Source organism: Oncorhynchus mykiss, chromosome 22, assembly GCF_013265735.2.
Source record: "Oncorhynchus mykiss isolate Arlee chromosome 22, USDA_OmykA_1.1, whole genome shotgun sequence".
Lineage (NCBI taxonomy): Eukaryota > Metazoa > Chordata > Actinopteri > Salmoniformes > Salmonidae > Oncorhynchus > Oncorhynchus mykiss.
This window is the reverse complement of record NC_048586.1, coordinates 44964915-44978734: the sequence shown is the minus strand read 5'-3', so window position 1 is coordinate 44978734 and position 13820 is coordinate 44964915. Positions and strand designations below refer to the sequence as shown.

General features: G+C 38.4%; 1 pseudogene; it reads left to right on the top strand.

The window, feature by feature from the left end:
* The first annotated feature begins 11600 nt into the window (after positions 1 to 11600).
* On the top strand, positions 11601 to 13099 carry LOC118943612 (annotated as a pseudogene).
* Positions 13100 to 13820: the final 721 nt, after the last annotated feature.

The window sequence follows — 13820 nt, the reverse complement described above, 5'->3', positions numbered from 1 at the left end:
AAATACCGTGAAAAAATACACACAATAGCACAATTGGTTAGGAGCCCATAAAACGGCAGCCATCTCCTCCAGCACCATCTCTATCATGCGTGGGAATAGTTTGGAAAATTAAAATCACTTGGAGCTGATTTTCCGAGTGTTTTTACAAAGTGGAATGGGAATTACTGCATTCGTTAAAAAAAAACATAAACATTAGGGATTTTTTTAGGGATGTCTTGAGAAAGATAAAGTGGACTAGCTGAGCCTTTGGAATTAGAATTCTGTTTTGTGGGCTAAACAATGAACAATGGGCGAATTCTAATATGAGAAAGCGTGGGTTGACCCTTCACGAAACCCCTCCCCAGAATTCTGGGAATCCAATTGCAGCGCTCCAATGGATAGCAGCAACTGTCCTTGAGTCCAACACCTAGGACAAGCTCAGGTCACATGATAGCCAGTGAGGGCTATGTCATAAATAGAGTTTTCTTTAAAAAAAAATCACATTTAAAGGGCTAAATAATTTCACAGTCTACCAGGAGTACTTGCTACTGTGATTTCTGAAATGCAGAAAGATGGAGTATTTTTCGAATCCAAAATTATACTTTTGTTACATTGTTTGCTAGCTCAGCTGGTTAGCTAGCTCTAAGTCTCTCATTAACGCTCGCTAAAGCCACTTAATATAACTTGTCTTCTTAACATGTTAGCTAACTAAGTTAGCAATATTATGAATACATCTCCCATCTGCTGTCGACATCAGGATACGTTTTGAGAGAGGTTTAAAAATCAAGTGGTTATAGCTTTGACTGCATACTGACAGTGAATTCAAAGCCATTCAGTGGCAGGCTAGCTAGCTGTGCTACAAACAGAATTTGACCAGGTTTCCGTGAATCAATTGTAATGACAGTCCACCAGGTATGTTGGTCATTACTGAGATGTGGTTAAGGAATAGTGTTTTGAACCTTCCTGGTTATAACTTTTTTCGGCAAGACAGATCATCCAACGGTGGTGGAGTGGCAATCTTTACCAAGAAATACCCTCAGTGCTCAGTTGTCTCCACCAAGTCTGTCCCTAAACAATTCAATTAGCTGATTTTACACATTGAACTTTCAAATAACTCTTTATTGACTGTTGCTGGGTGTTATTATCGGCCACCATCAGCACCGGCCTGTACCCTAAATGCCATAAGCTCTCTCCTGGCCCCTTACACTAAGTCTGAATTTGTCCTGCTAGGTGACCTGAACTGGGGCATGCTTAATCCGCCTGACCAAGTCCTAAAGCAATGGGACTCCCTAAAGCTTTCTAAGATTATTACAAATCCCACAAGATATGACTCCAAAACACCCAGAAAAGGCTACTCTCCTTGATGATTATCCTTACAAATAATCCTGATAGGTATCAGTCTGGTGTTTTCTGTAATGACCTTAGTGTTCACTGTTTTACAGCCTGTGTTCCTAACGGCTGCTCAGTGAAACGACCTGTTCTGAGTTGTCATGGACACTTGCTAAAAAACTTTAATGAGCAAGACTTCCTTTATGACCTGGCCTCTGTAAATTGGTATAGTATCAGCTTGGTCCGCTATTTCGAAGACGCTTGGACCTTCTTTTTTTCAGTGGTATTCAGTGGTATTCATTTTCAGTGGTATTGAGTGGTATTCAGTGGTATCCATTTTCAGTGGTATTCATTTTCAGTGGTATTGTTAACAAATACGCAACCATAAAGAAAAAGACACAGGTTCAGCCTCTGGTTTGACTGTGGTCTAGCAGAGTTACTCCACCTCAAGAACTCCATTTGGCAAATAGCTCTGCAGAAGCATACTAAGTGCACTCAGGCTATCCGCAAGGCCTAAGTTAGTTACTTTAACCTGTTTGGGATAGGGGGCAGTATTTTCGCGTTCGGGTGAAAAGCGTGCCCAGAGTAAACTGCCTGCTACTCAGGCCCAGAAGCGAATATATGTATATTATTAGTATATTTGGATAGAAAACACTCTGAAGTTTCTAAAACTGTTTGTATGATGTCTGTGAGTATAACAGAACTCATATGGCAGGCGAAAACCTGAGAAAAATCCAACCAGGAAGTGGAAAATATGAGGTTTGTAGTTTTTCAACTCATTGCCTTTCCAATATACAGTGTAAATGGGGTCATATTGTACTCCCTAAGGCTTCCACTAGATGTCAACAGAAGGCCATGAGCTAAGTCATGCGCGCGGCCATGAGAGCGAGCGAGTTCCTTTTCATACCTAAAGACAAAGGATTTGTCCGGTTGAAACATTGTTGAAGATTTATGATAAAAACATCATAAAGATTGATTCTATACATCGTTTGACATGTTTCTACGAACTGTAATATAACTTTTTGGACTTTTCGTCTGGACTTTCGTCTGGACATGCCCGCGCCTTGTGAATTTCGATTGGTGAACTAAACACGCTAACAAAAAGGAGATATTTGGACATAAAGATGAACTTTATCTAACAACGCAAACATTTATTGTGGAACTGGGTTTCCTGGGAGAGATAAAATTAATCCCTTACCTTTAATGATCTTCATATGGTTGCACTCAGAAGACATTCATTGACTCAATAAATTTTCCTTTTGTTCGATAAAGTCTCTTTATGTCCAAAAAACCTCAGTTTTGTTTGCGTGTTTTCTTCAGTAATCTACAGGCTCAAATGCAATCAAAACAGGCAGACAAAAAATCAAAAGTGTATCCATAAAGTTCATAGAAACATGTCGAACGATGTTTATATTCAATCCTCAGGTTATTTTTAGCCTAAATGATCTCTAATATTTCAACCGGACAATAACGTCGTCAATATAAAAGGTAAAAGAGATAGGCACTCTCTCGGGATTGTGCATGAAAAAGCTCTACGACACGTCTGGGTCTACTCATTCAGACTGGTCTTACTCCCTCATTTATCAGAATACAAGCCTGAAATAATGTCTAAAGACTGTTGACATCTAGTGGAAGGCATAGGAACTGCAATTTGAGTCCTAAGTCAATGGATACTGTAATGGCATTGAATAGAAAACTACAAAACCACAAAAAAAATTCTCAGGATTTCGCCTGCCCAATCAGTTCTGTTATACTCACAGACACTACTGTTTTCTATCCAAATCTACCAGTTATATGCATATCATATCTTCTGGGCCCGAGTAGCAGGCCGTTTAATTTGGGCATGCTTTTCATCCAAAATTCAGAATGCTGCCCCCTACCCTAGAGAAGTTAAGGAGAAGTATATCTTTAATTTTGTGCATCACACTTGTATCTTTTATCAATGTTTATGATGAGTATTTCTGTAAATTGATGTGGCTCTCTGCAAATTCGCCGGATGTTTTCGAGGCACAACATTACTGAGCATAACGCGTCAATGTAAACTGAGATTTTTGGATTTAAATATGAACTTTATCGAACAAAACATACATGAATTGTGTAACATGAAGTCCTATGAGTGCCATCTGATAAAGATCATCAAAGGTTAGTGAATCATTTTATTTATATTTCTGCTTTTTGTGACTCCTCTCTTTGGCTGGAAAATGGCTGTGTTTTTCTGTGACTAGGCACTTACCTAACATAATTGTATGGTGTGCTTTTGCTGTAAATCCTTTTTGAAATCGGACATGATGGGTAGATTAACAAGAAATTAAGGTTTAATTTGGTGTATTGCACTTGTGAATGTATGAAAGTTAAATATTTATTTAAAATATTTTTGAATTTCGCTCTCTGCCATTTCAGCGGTTGTTGTCTAGCGGAACCCCTAGCCTTTAAGGAGCAGTTCTCTCTCTGTGGGTCTAACCCCAAGACGTTCTGGAAAACGGTTAAAGACCTGGAGAATAAACCCTCCTCCTCACAGCGGCCCATGTCCCTTGATGATGTGGTTGTTACTGACAAGGAGCACATGGCTGTACTCTTTAATCACCACTTCATTAAGTTAGGATTCCTATTTCACTGCCATGCTTGATCCTAGGTCCCATGCTCTTCTCAATTTACATCAACAACATAGCTCAAGCAGTAGGAAGCTCTCTCATCCATTTATATGCAGATGATATAGTCTTATACTCAGCTGGCACCTCGCCGGATTTTGTGTTAAACACTCCACAACAAAGCTTTCTTAGTGTCCAACAATCTTTCTCTGCCCTTAACATTGTTCTGAACACCTACAAAACAAAGGTCATGTGGTTTGGTAAGAAGAACGCCCCTCTCCCCACAGGTGTGATTACTACCTCTGATGGTTTAGAGCTTGAGGTAGTCACCTCATACAAGTACTTGGGAGTATGGCTATATGGTACACTGTCCTTCTCTCAGCACATATCAAAGCTGCAGACTAAAGTTCAATCTAGACTCTGTTTCCTCTATCGTAATCGCTCTTCTTTCAACCCAGCTGCCAAAATAACCCCGATTCAGATGACCATCCTACCCATGCTAGACTACGGAGACGTCATTTATAGATCGGCAGGTAAGGGTGCTCACGAGAGGCTAGATGTTCTTTACCATTCGGCCATCAGATTTGCCATCAATGCACCTTATAGGACACATCACTGCACTCTATACTCCTCTGTAAACTGGCCATCTCTGTATACCCTTCGCAAGTGCAGCCCTCATCCTCCACATACAACACCCGTTCTGCCAGTCACATTCTGTTAAAGGTCCCCAAAGCACACACATCCCTGAGTCGCTTCTCTTTTCAGAGGCTAGCGATTGGAACAAGCTGCAAAAAACACACAAACTGGACCGTTTTATCTCCATCTCTTCATTCAAAGACTCAATCATGGACACTCTTAGTGACAGTTGTGGCTGCTTCTCGTGATGTATTGTTGTCTCTACCTTCTTGCTCTTTGTGCTCTTGTCTGTGCCCAATAATGTTTGTATCATGTTTTGTGCTGCGATCATGTTGTGCTGCTGCCATGTTGTGTTGCTACCATGCTGTGTTTTCATGTGTTGCTGCCATGCTATGTTGTTGTCTTAGGGATCTCTTTCTGTAGTGTTGTGGTGTCTCTCTTGTCGTGATGTGTGTTTTGTCCTATATTTGTATTTTATTTTACATTTTTAATCCCAGCCCCCATCCCTGCAGGAGGCCTTTTGCCTTTTGGTAGGCCTTCATTGTAATAATGGGATATTACAATGGGATATTAGCACAAAAATGTTAATTATTTGGGGAATTGGCTCCTTGTGATGCATGTATAGACTATAATGTCACCTGATATATAGGATAGCTGTCATTTTGTCAGTAAACAAAACATGTAGGTCTAGCCATGTGTTTTCCCCTTATGATGCATGAATAGACTATTATGTCACGTGATATAGGTTACTATAGCTGTCGTTTGTCAGTAAAACTAGTCAGCTTTTGTAGGCTATTCCCGAAAAGGGCCAACAAAACTTCAATAAAAAAACTATGTATTAATGAAATACATGAAACAAATAGTATCATTATTGGTTGATTCGTATTATGTAGTGTTTGAATTCATATTTATATGTAAATAAATAGGCATACTCTGTGTATGATTAATTGTAGATGGTTTAAATTAGCCATGATACTTAGGTTCTATCATTGGAATAGTTCAGTGTTATTTTATTTCTATTTCATTTTAGAATCATTTAGTTAAAAACTTCTTAAGGCTAGGGAGCACAATTTTCACCTCCGGATGAAAAGTGTGCCCAAAATAAACTACCTGCTACTCAGGCCCAGAAGCTAGGATATGCATATAGTTGCTAGATTTGGATAGAAAACACTTGAAAGTTTCTACAACTGTTGAAATTATGTCTGTGAGTATAACAGAACTTATTTGGCAGGCAAAACCACAAGGACAAACAATCCAGGAAAAACATTTTTTGAGGTCACTCTCTTTTCAATGGGTTTTCTATGTGGATCTAGATTTCTAAGGAACTTGCTTGCAGTTCCTATCGCTTCCACTAGATGTCAACAGTCTTTTGAAATTGGTTGACGTTATTCCTTTGAGATATGAAGAAGTCGCCATTTCCTATCTGGGTGGAGTGGGAAACTGGGAAACACTGGGCCAAATGTACTGTTGTGGTTGGGGCGCGAGACCTGAAAGCTTGCTCCACTTTTCGTCCAGTATTGAACACAGTTTATTTAAAAATTGTATTGATTATTTACGTTTAAAAATACCTAAAGTTGGATTAGTAAAGTTGTTTGAAATGTTTGGATTAAGTTTACAGGTAATTTATTAGATACTTTGTAGTCATGTTGCGCGAGTTGGAACCTGTGTATTTTCTGACTAAAATAAATAGACATTTTGGGGATATAACAACAGAATTTATCGGACAAAAGGACCATTTAATGGACATATTGGAGTGCCAACAGAAGATCTTCAAAGGTAAGGCATGAATTATATCGTTATTTTTGACTTTTGTGTCAAAAGCCTTTTTGAAATCTGACACTGTGGCTGGATTAACAAGAAGTTCATGTTTAAACCCATGTATAACACTTGTATGATTTATGAATTATTATTATGAGTATTTCTGTTTTTGAATTTGGCGCGCTACTTTTTCACTGGGTGTTGTCAAATCGATCTCGTTAACGGGATTGGCGTGCGAAGGGATCACTAATAAGTTAACTTTAATTAAGAACCTATGCCCAAAGCTCTTCATCAAGTTTAATTGTTGCACTTGTGACTCACTGATGAGGTCTTTGATGTTAGTGGGCTAAAGGTGGACACTGTTTTACAACAGTGTGCAGTCTGTCAACAACCTTTTAAGACACTCGTTTGAGTAGAAGTCAAAGACAAAACAGCAGGTTGTAGAGCACAAATCAATTGTCTGGTTTTGTTTTTCGACTTCTCAAATTGTGCTTGTTAGGAAGTAATTTAAACCCACAGGTGTAGAACTTGCTTTGGACTGTGATGGATATTCAGCTACTGCAATCTCCACAATTGATGAATCCATTCTCAATGTAAACTGATAGAGCCATCTAGTGATAACCTTCTACCATTGCAGGCTGCCACCCTTTAAGACCATAGATTTGTGCTAGAAGGTATACTCTATTCATTAGCAACAACAGAATCTTCAAATGCAAGTATTATGCCCCAAACTGTACTCACAGCGAAAGGTTACACTCGCTGTACACCGACTGATTCGACCTTAGGAATTCAACTAGTTATGAACGTGTTAGAACGTCTAGTCTGTGTGTGCCACTGTTATGGCCGTTAGAAATACAGAAACTATAAAGGAAATATACAGTGCCTTCGGAAAGTATTCAGACCCCTTGACTTTTTCCACATTTTGTTATGTTACAGCCTTATTCTAAAATAGATGACAGACATTAAAATCCTAAGCAATCTACACACAATAACCCATCATGACATCACAATACCCCATAATGACATCATAGTACCCCCTAACGAAAAAGCAAAAACAGGTTGTTAGAAATGTTTTAAAATTTATAAAAAACAAAAACAAACATTATTTACATAAATATTCAGACCCTTTGCTATGAGACTTGGATGCATTCGGTTTCCATTGATCATCCTTGAGATATTTATTTTTATTTTATTTATTTTTATTTCACTTTTATGTAACCAGGTAGGCTAGTTGAGAACAAGTTCTCATTTACAACTGCGACCTGGCCAAGATAAAGCAAAGCAGTGCGACACAAACAACAACACAGTGTTACACATGGAATAAACAAGCATACAGTCAATAACGGAAGCCACTCCTCAATAAAAGGCACATGACAGGCTACTTGGAGTTTGCCAAAAGGCACCTAAAGACTCAGACCATGAGAAACAAGATTCCCTGGTCTGGCGAAACCAAGATTCAACTCTTTGGCCTGAATGCCAAGTGTCACGTCTGGAGGAAACCTGTCCCCATCCCTATGGTGAAGCATGGTGGTGGCGGCATCATGCTGTGGGGATGTTCTTCAGTGGCAGGAACTGGGAGACTAGTCAGGATCAAGGGAAAGATGAACGGAGCAAAGTACAGAGAGATCCTCGATGAAAAACCTGCTCCAGAGCGCTCAGGACCTCAGACTGATGAGAAGGTTCACCTTCCAACAGGACAATGACCCTAAGAACACAGCCAAGACAACACAGGAGTGGCTTCGGGACAAGTCCCTGAATCTCCTAGAGTGGCCAGAGCCCGGAATTGAATCCGATCAAACATCTCTGGAGAGACCTGAAAATAGCTGTGCAGCAACGCTCCCCATCCAACCTGACAGAGCTTGAGAGGATCTGCAGAGAAGAATGGGAGACACTGCCCAAATATAGGTGTGCTAAGCTTGTGGCATAATACCCAAGAAGACTCGAGGCTGTAATCGCTGCTAAAGGTGCTTCAACAAAGTACAGAGTAAAGGGTCTGAATACTTATGTAAATGTGATATTTCCATTTTTTTTATTTTATAAATTTGCAAACATTTCTGAACACCAGTTTTTGCTTCGTGATTATGGGGTAATGTATGTAGCTTGATTGGGGGGTGGCACAATTGAATCAATTTTAGATTAAGGCTGTAATGTTACAAAATGTGTAAAAAGTCAAGGGGTCTGAATACTTTCTGAATACACTGTAGCTTTCATCAGATTTGATGTGCAGCTACGCGTTGTGTTGTATGCTCCCTGTTTTCGATCTTTATTTGATTTGATTTGAAGAACACAACTTGCTATTGACAACATGCCTTTATTTGGGGGGGGGGGGGGGGGGTCTATTATATCGTTAAGTACAGACAGCAAGTTTAGGTGTGATGTTCAAGTGTGATAGTGTTTCCATTTCGTGCTACTTTGAATTTTAACCTTTATTTATCTAAGTCAGTTAAAACTTCGTAGGGCTGCAATCCCGTTAACGGGATCGATATGACAACAGCCAGTGAAAGTGCAGAGCACCAAATTCAAACAACAGAAATTTCGTAATTAAAATTCCACAAACATATACCATTTTAAAGGTAATCTTGTTGTTAATCCCACCAAAGTGTCAGATTTCAAAGAGGCTTTACAGCGAAAGCACCACAAATGATTATGCTATTTTATGCTATTTTTCCAGCCAAAGAGAGGAGTCACAAAAGCACAAATAGAGATAAAATTAATCACTAACCTTTGATGATCTTCATCAGATGACACTCATAGGACTTCATGTTACACAATACATATATGTTTTGTTCGATAATGTGCATATTTATATAAAAAAAATCTCAGCATACATTTGCGCATTATGTTCACTAGTTCCAAAAACATCCGGTGATATTGCAGAGAGCCACATCATTTTACAGAAATACTCATTATACATTTCTATGAAAATACAATTGTTAGACATGGAAATATAGATACACTTCTCCTTCAATGCAACTGCTGTGTCAGATTTTTTTTAAAGGAAAAAAAAGCAAACCATGCAATAATCTGAGTACAGCTTTCAGACAACAAAGCAGCCAAAAAGATATCCGCCATATTGGGTCGTCAACATTAGTCATGAATAGCATTATAAATATTCACTTACCTTTGATGATCTTCATCAGAATGCACTCCCAGGAATCCCAGTTCCACATTAAATGTTTGATTTAGTTCGATAATGTCCACCATTTATGTCCAAAGGGCTTCTTTTGTTAGCACATTTGGTAAACAAATCCAAAGTCATGAAGCGCGTTCCCTAGTTGCAGACGAAATGTCAAAAAGTTCCGTTACTGTCCGTAGCAACATGTCAAACGATGTATGGAATCAATCTTTAGGATATTTTTAACATAAAACTTCAATAATATTCCAACCGGAGAATTCCTGTATCTGTAGAAAAGCAATGGAACGAGAGCTAACTCTCTCGTGACCGCGCCTCAGAGCCTGTGGCACTCTGCCAGACCGCTGGCTCAAACAGCCCTTTTGATCCCCCACTTCACAGTAGAATCCTCAAACAAGTTTCTAAAGAACGTTGACATCTAGTGGAAGCCATATGAAGTGCAACATAACCAATATCCCACTGTGTATTCAATAGGGGCTGGGTTGAAAATCGACCAACCTCAGATTTCCCACTTCCTGTTTGGATTTCTTCTCAGGTTTTTGCCTGCCATATGAGTTCTGTTATACTCACAGGCATCATTAAAACAGCTTTAGAAACTTAATAGTGTTTTCTATCCAATAATAATAATAATATGCATATATTAGCAACTGGCACTGAGGAGTAGGCCGTTTACTATGGGCACCTCTGGGCACCTTTCATCCATGCTACTCAATACTGCCCCTGCAGCCATAAGAAGTTTTTAAGAAATAAATATTGTTTTACAATTACGGCCTACCAAGAGACAAAAGGCTTCCTGCGGGGATGGGGGCTGGGATTAAAAATACAAAATAAAATATATAAATATAGGACAAAACACACATCATGACAAGAGAGACAACACAACACTACATAAAGAGCGACCTAAGACACCAACATAGCAAGGCAGCAACACATGACAACACAGCATGGTAGCAACACAACATGACAACAACATGATAGCAACACAACATGGTAACAGCACAAAACATGGCACGGACAACAAACAGCACAAAGGGCAAGAAGGTAGCAATACATCACGCAAAGCAACCTCAGTTGTCTGTTTTTATTGGAGTTGACTGATTAGTATATGGCGTAACCTTGAGCAGAGCAAACCCTCACAAGAGATCCTACTGAAATTGCATATTGCCTAAATTCAATTCTAAGACTTTGAACAATGTTTGGAGTTATTGATTCTATAGTGACATCTATGCCAATGGACGTATAAGGCTTGAATAATAGTTTAAAATGTTTTTTTCAAGGACTAAAATATTTGAATAGTGGTAGACTCCTATTCCAACCATAGCTAGCACAGTGGTTTGTGTATTCCCCAACGAAAAAAAACGATCCCAACAGCCGCTTGAAAAATATTATTTTCGGTAAAAAAATGTGTATATGTGAATGTGATGCATTCATTGTTTTTAACACGAAGATAAAAATATGTTGATTCCTGTATTGTTATATCATGGAATTATTTTGTATATACCATTGTGACTTTTCTCATTACAATTGCATAACTAGTTTGATATAAATATTTTAAGAATAACTAATGAAGTCGACACAAAGCATGCACATTTTTTAAAATGGGCTATTAGCTGCTTCCCATGTTTAACAAGTGTTCATGTTTTTTTTCTCCCATTTTCAGACAATAACCTTCTTTTTTTCTGTTCTGATTTTTTGTTTGTTTGTTCAGTTCGGGATGTATTTTTACCCTTGCAAATGAATAGGCTGTTTCAGTAGTTGATTGCAGTTCCGATAGGTTCAGCCGTGAGAAAGTCTTGGCGAAGTTGGCAACGAAAACGTTATAGCCTAAGTTAACCTGTATATATCCGGTTTAATAAAAGCTGTCATTGATGAATAAAATAGGCTTTTGATACATTTGTTGACAATACAAAACCATTGTTATGAAGTCACTTATGAAGTCACTTTATGATTTTATATATGCCTAAGCATAGGCCTATTTAATATTCAAATGTCTTGCAGTTTTACGTTTTTATAGTTTTGGAAACCTGAGTACTATATAATTCACATTTTCCTTATTTTACTATTATTCTTTCCAAAAAACAAAACCACAATAGCATGTCACGTGAAAGCAACCGACCAACCACATTTAGTTGTCAGTGTTTTGTCATTAGTCAGGCGAAACATATATAATGGCTTATTTGTCTTCATCCTTGGTCTGGTTTCACGCGCTGCAATGCAGTACCTAGTGGATCTGAGAGGACTATGTGAGGTTTTCCATGGAGAGAAATGGCGGTGGCTGTTCTTCAAAACTGAAATGAAGGTCTTGGGAGATAACATCTCCTCTGTTAATCGTAGTTTGTCTTAATCTGCTCGTGGCTCTCACCCAAGCAGGTCTGCTTCAGGAGTAAGGGTATACACAATTTAAGTCAAACCGAACTCTCTTGGCTCAGAATCTCTTCGACCATATGCAACTCTGTCTACAGCAACTGCAAATCCATCACTCACTTTTGGCTGTCATTTCGGGAGTAGTTACTTTGGATGCAAATTCCCTGACAGTAATATATTACAACAGGGTGTAATGAAATCAACGTCCCCGGAGTCTCCATCCTCTGTCTGGATACTCCACAGATAAACCAATGCATTTATTCCTTGTTTTTTTTGTTGGTGTGTTTAAAAAAAAAAGTTCCTACACTGCAGTAAAAATGCAGTCCAGATTGAAAGATGTTGGTGATGTTTTCCCAAGGCTACCCAAGAATCGCTGGATATCATGATGTATCTGTTGTAACCAGGGCTGGTCCTGGAGATCCGAGGCACGAGCGGGATTTACCTATCGAGGACTATCATCAATGGATCTGGGCTCATGGTGCAGTCCACTCCATTATACCAGAGAATAGACCAAGGGCTCGCAAGTCATCTCTCACACACAGGTCGGTTATATCTTCTTTGACCTATTTTGACCTATTATTTCACCCACTTACAATGGCTTTAGTACTTTATTTTTTAAAAGTAGTTAGCCTACCCGAGGGTTCCAGAAGAATGAATAAACACAGTCTTTTAGCCTGAAAACACTCAAGACCACACTACTAACTGCCATTTACGTTTGTGGTAATATCATGTCAAAATGATTTTCCTCTTCTCGAAACATGTACGTTCTTCTCGTTCCATACTTGTGTAGAGGAAAACATTATGAACCAGTCAGATGTCAGCACTTGATACAGACGTTGGAGAAATAACGGGTGCCCTTCACGAAACTACAGCTCAAGGAACTACGAGAGTTTATTACCAAAGAGAAAAAACTACGGATCGCTTCTTCCACCAACCTTTCTGAGAGACAAGTCAACAATAAGGTTTCAAAATCGTCGAGTAAATTATCATTATTGTCTCAGCTATTAGTTATTTTGGTAAATATTTATATTAATGTGTTGTAATACCTGCTAATTGATCGGTTGAGTCACTGTCTATTGTTTATGTTAAATCATATATTTGTATGTTTAAATTGTATATACATCTCTGATATGTTTTTGTTACTGTTGAAATGTTAGGCCTTGGGCCACATTTGAAGTATATTGTAATAATATCATATCACCTAGATTTAGACGACGGGCATTACATTTAGGGTAGGTTTGCCCAGAAAAAGACAACAAATCATTCTCAATCTCCATTAAAAGTGCCTTTTATTCCAGGGCTAGGCTTCTGTGTTCGGGAAACTGCCCCTTAAAGTCTATGGGTGGGCATGGGTCTGCTTGAATACGTGACCACACATTTACAATTACGCGAATTTGTTTTCATAATGTAACATTTAGCCAAAGCAAAGAGGGAATTTGGCATGATTGGGTGAATAAAATACAATTGTTCACACAATCAAAATTTCGCATAATTCTAAGACGTATCAAGTCAGTTCTTAAACATTCATTGTGTATCTTAGACTATGGTCTAACAACACACACTTTTTGCGATGTGGCTGTGAATGCATGTAGAAGGTCTACGCTGAGACTTGTAGCCTACTTGCACTTAGGTCCACGTTTTTAGTTTTGCGATCAATCAATCTAATCGATCAATCTAAAAATGTTCATAGTCTTTGTTTATAAAAAAAAATTCTATCATTTTTTTCTTTCTGACCTTATAATACATTTACAGACTATGATCTCATCACAGGAATTAATAATAAAATGGCAACTATTCATGGACTATTTTCGCCATCTACTGGATTCAGCACGCAATTGCTCCACTTTCTTTTCGAAAAACACAATTGAAATACATTTATATTGCCAATAAAGTTATCAGAGATGATTGAAAATCGTTATATTTTTTATTAAGAAAAATCATAATCGTTTTGGTGACGTTCTATATGAAAATGTAAAAACCTGCTATGTCAGCGCAAAATATACTGTAAAGACCCTGGGTTTATAAGTGCGGAT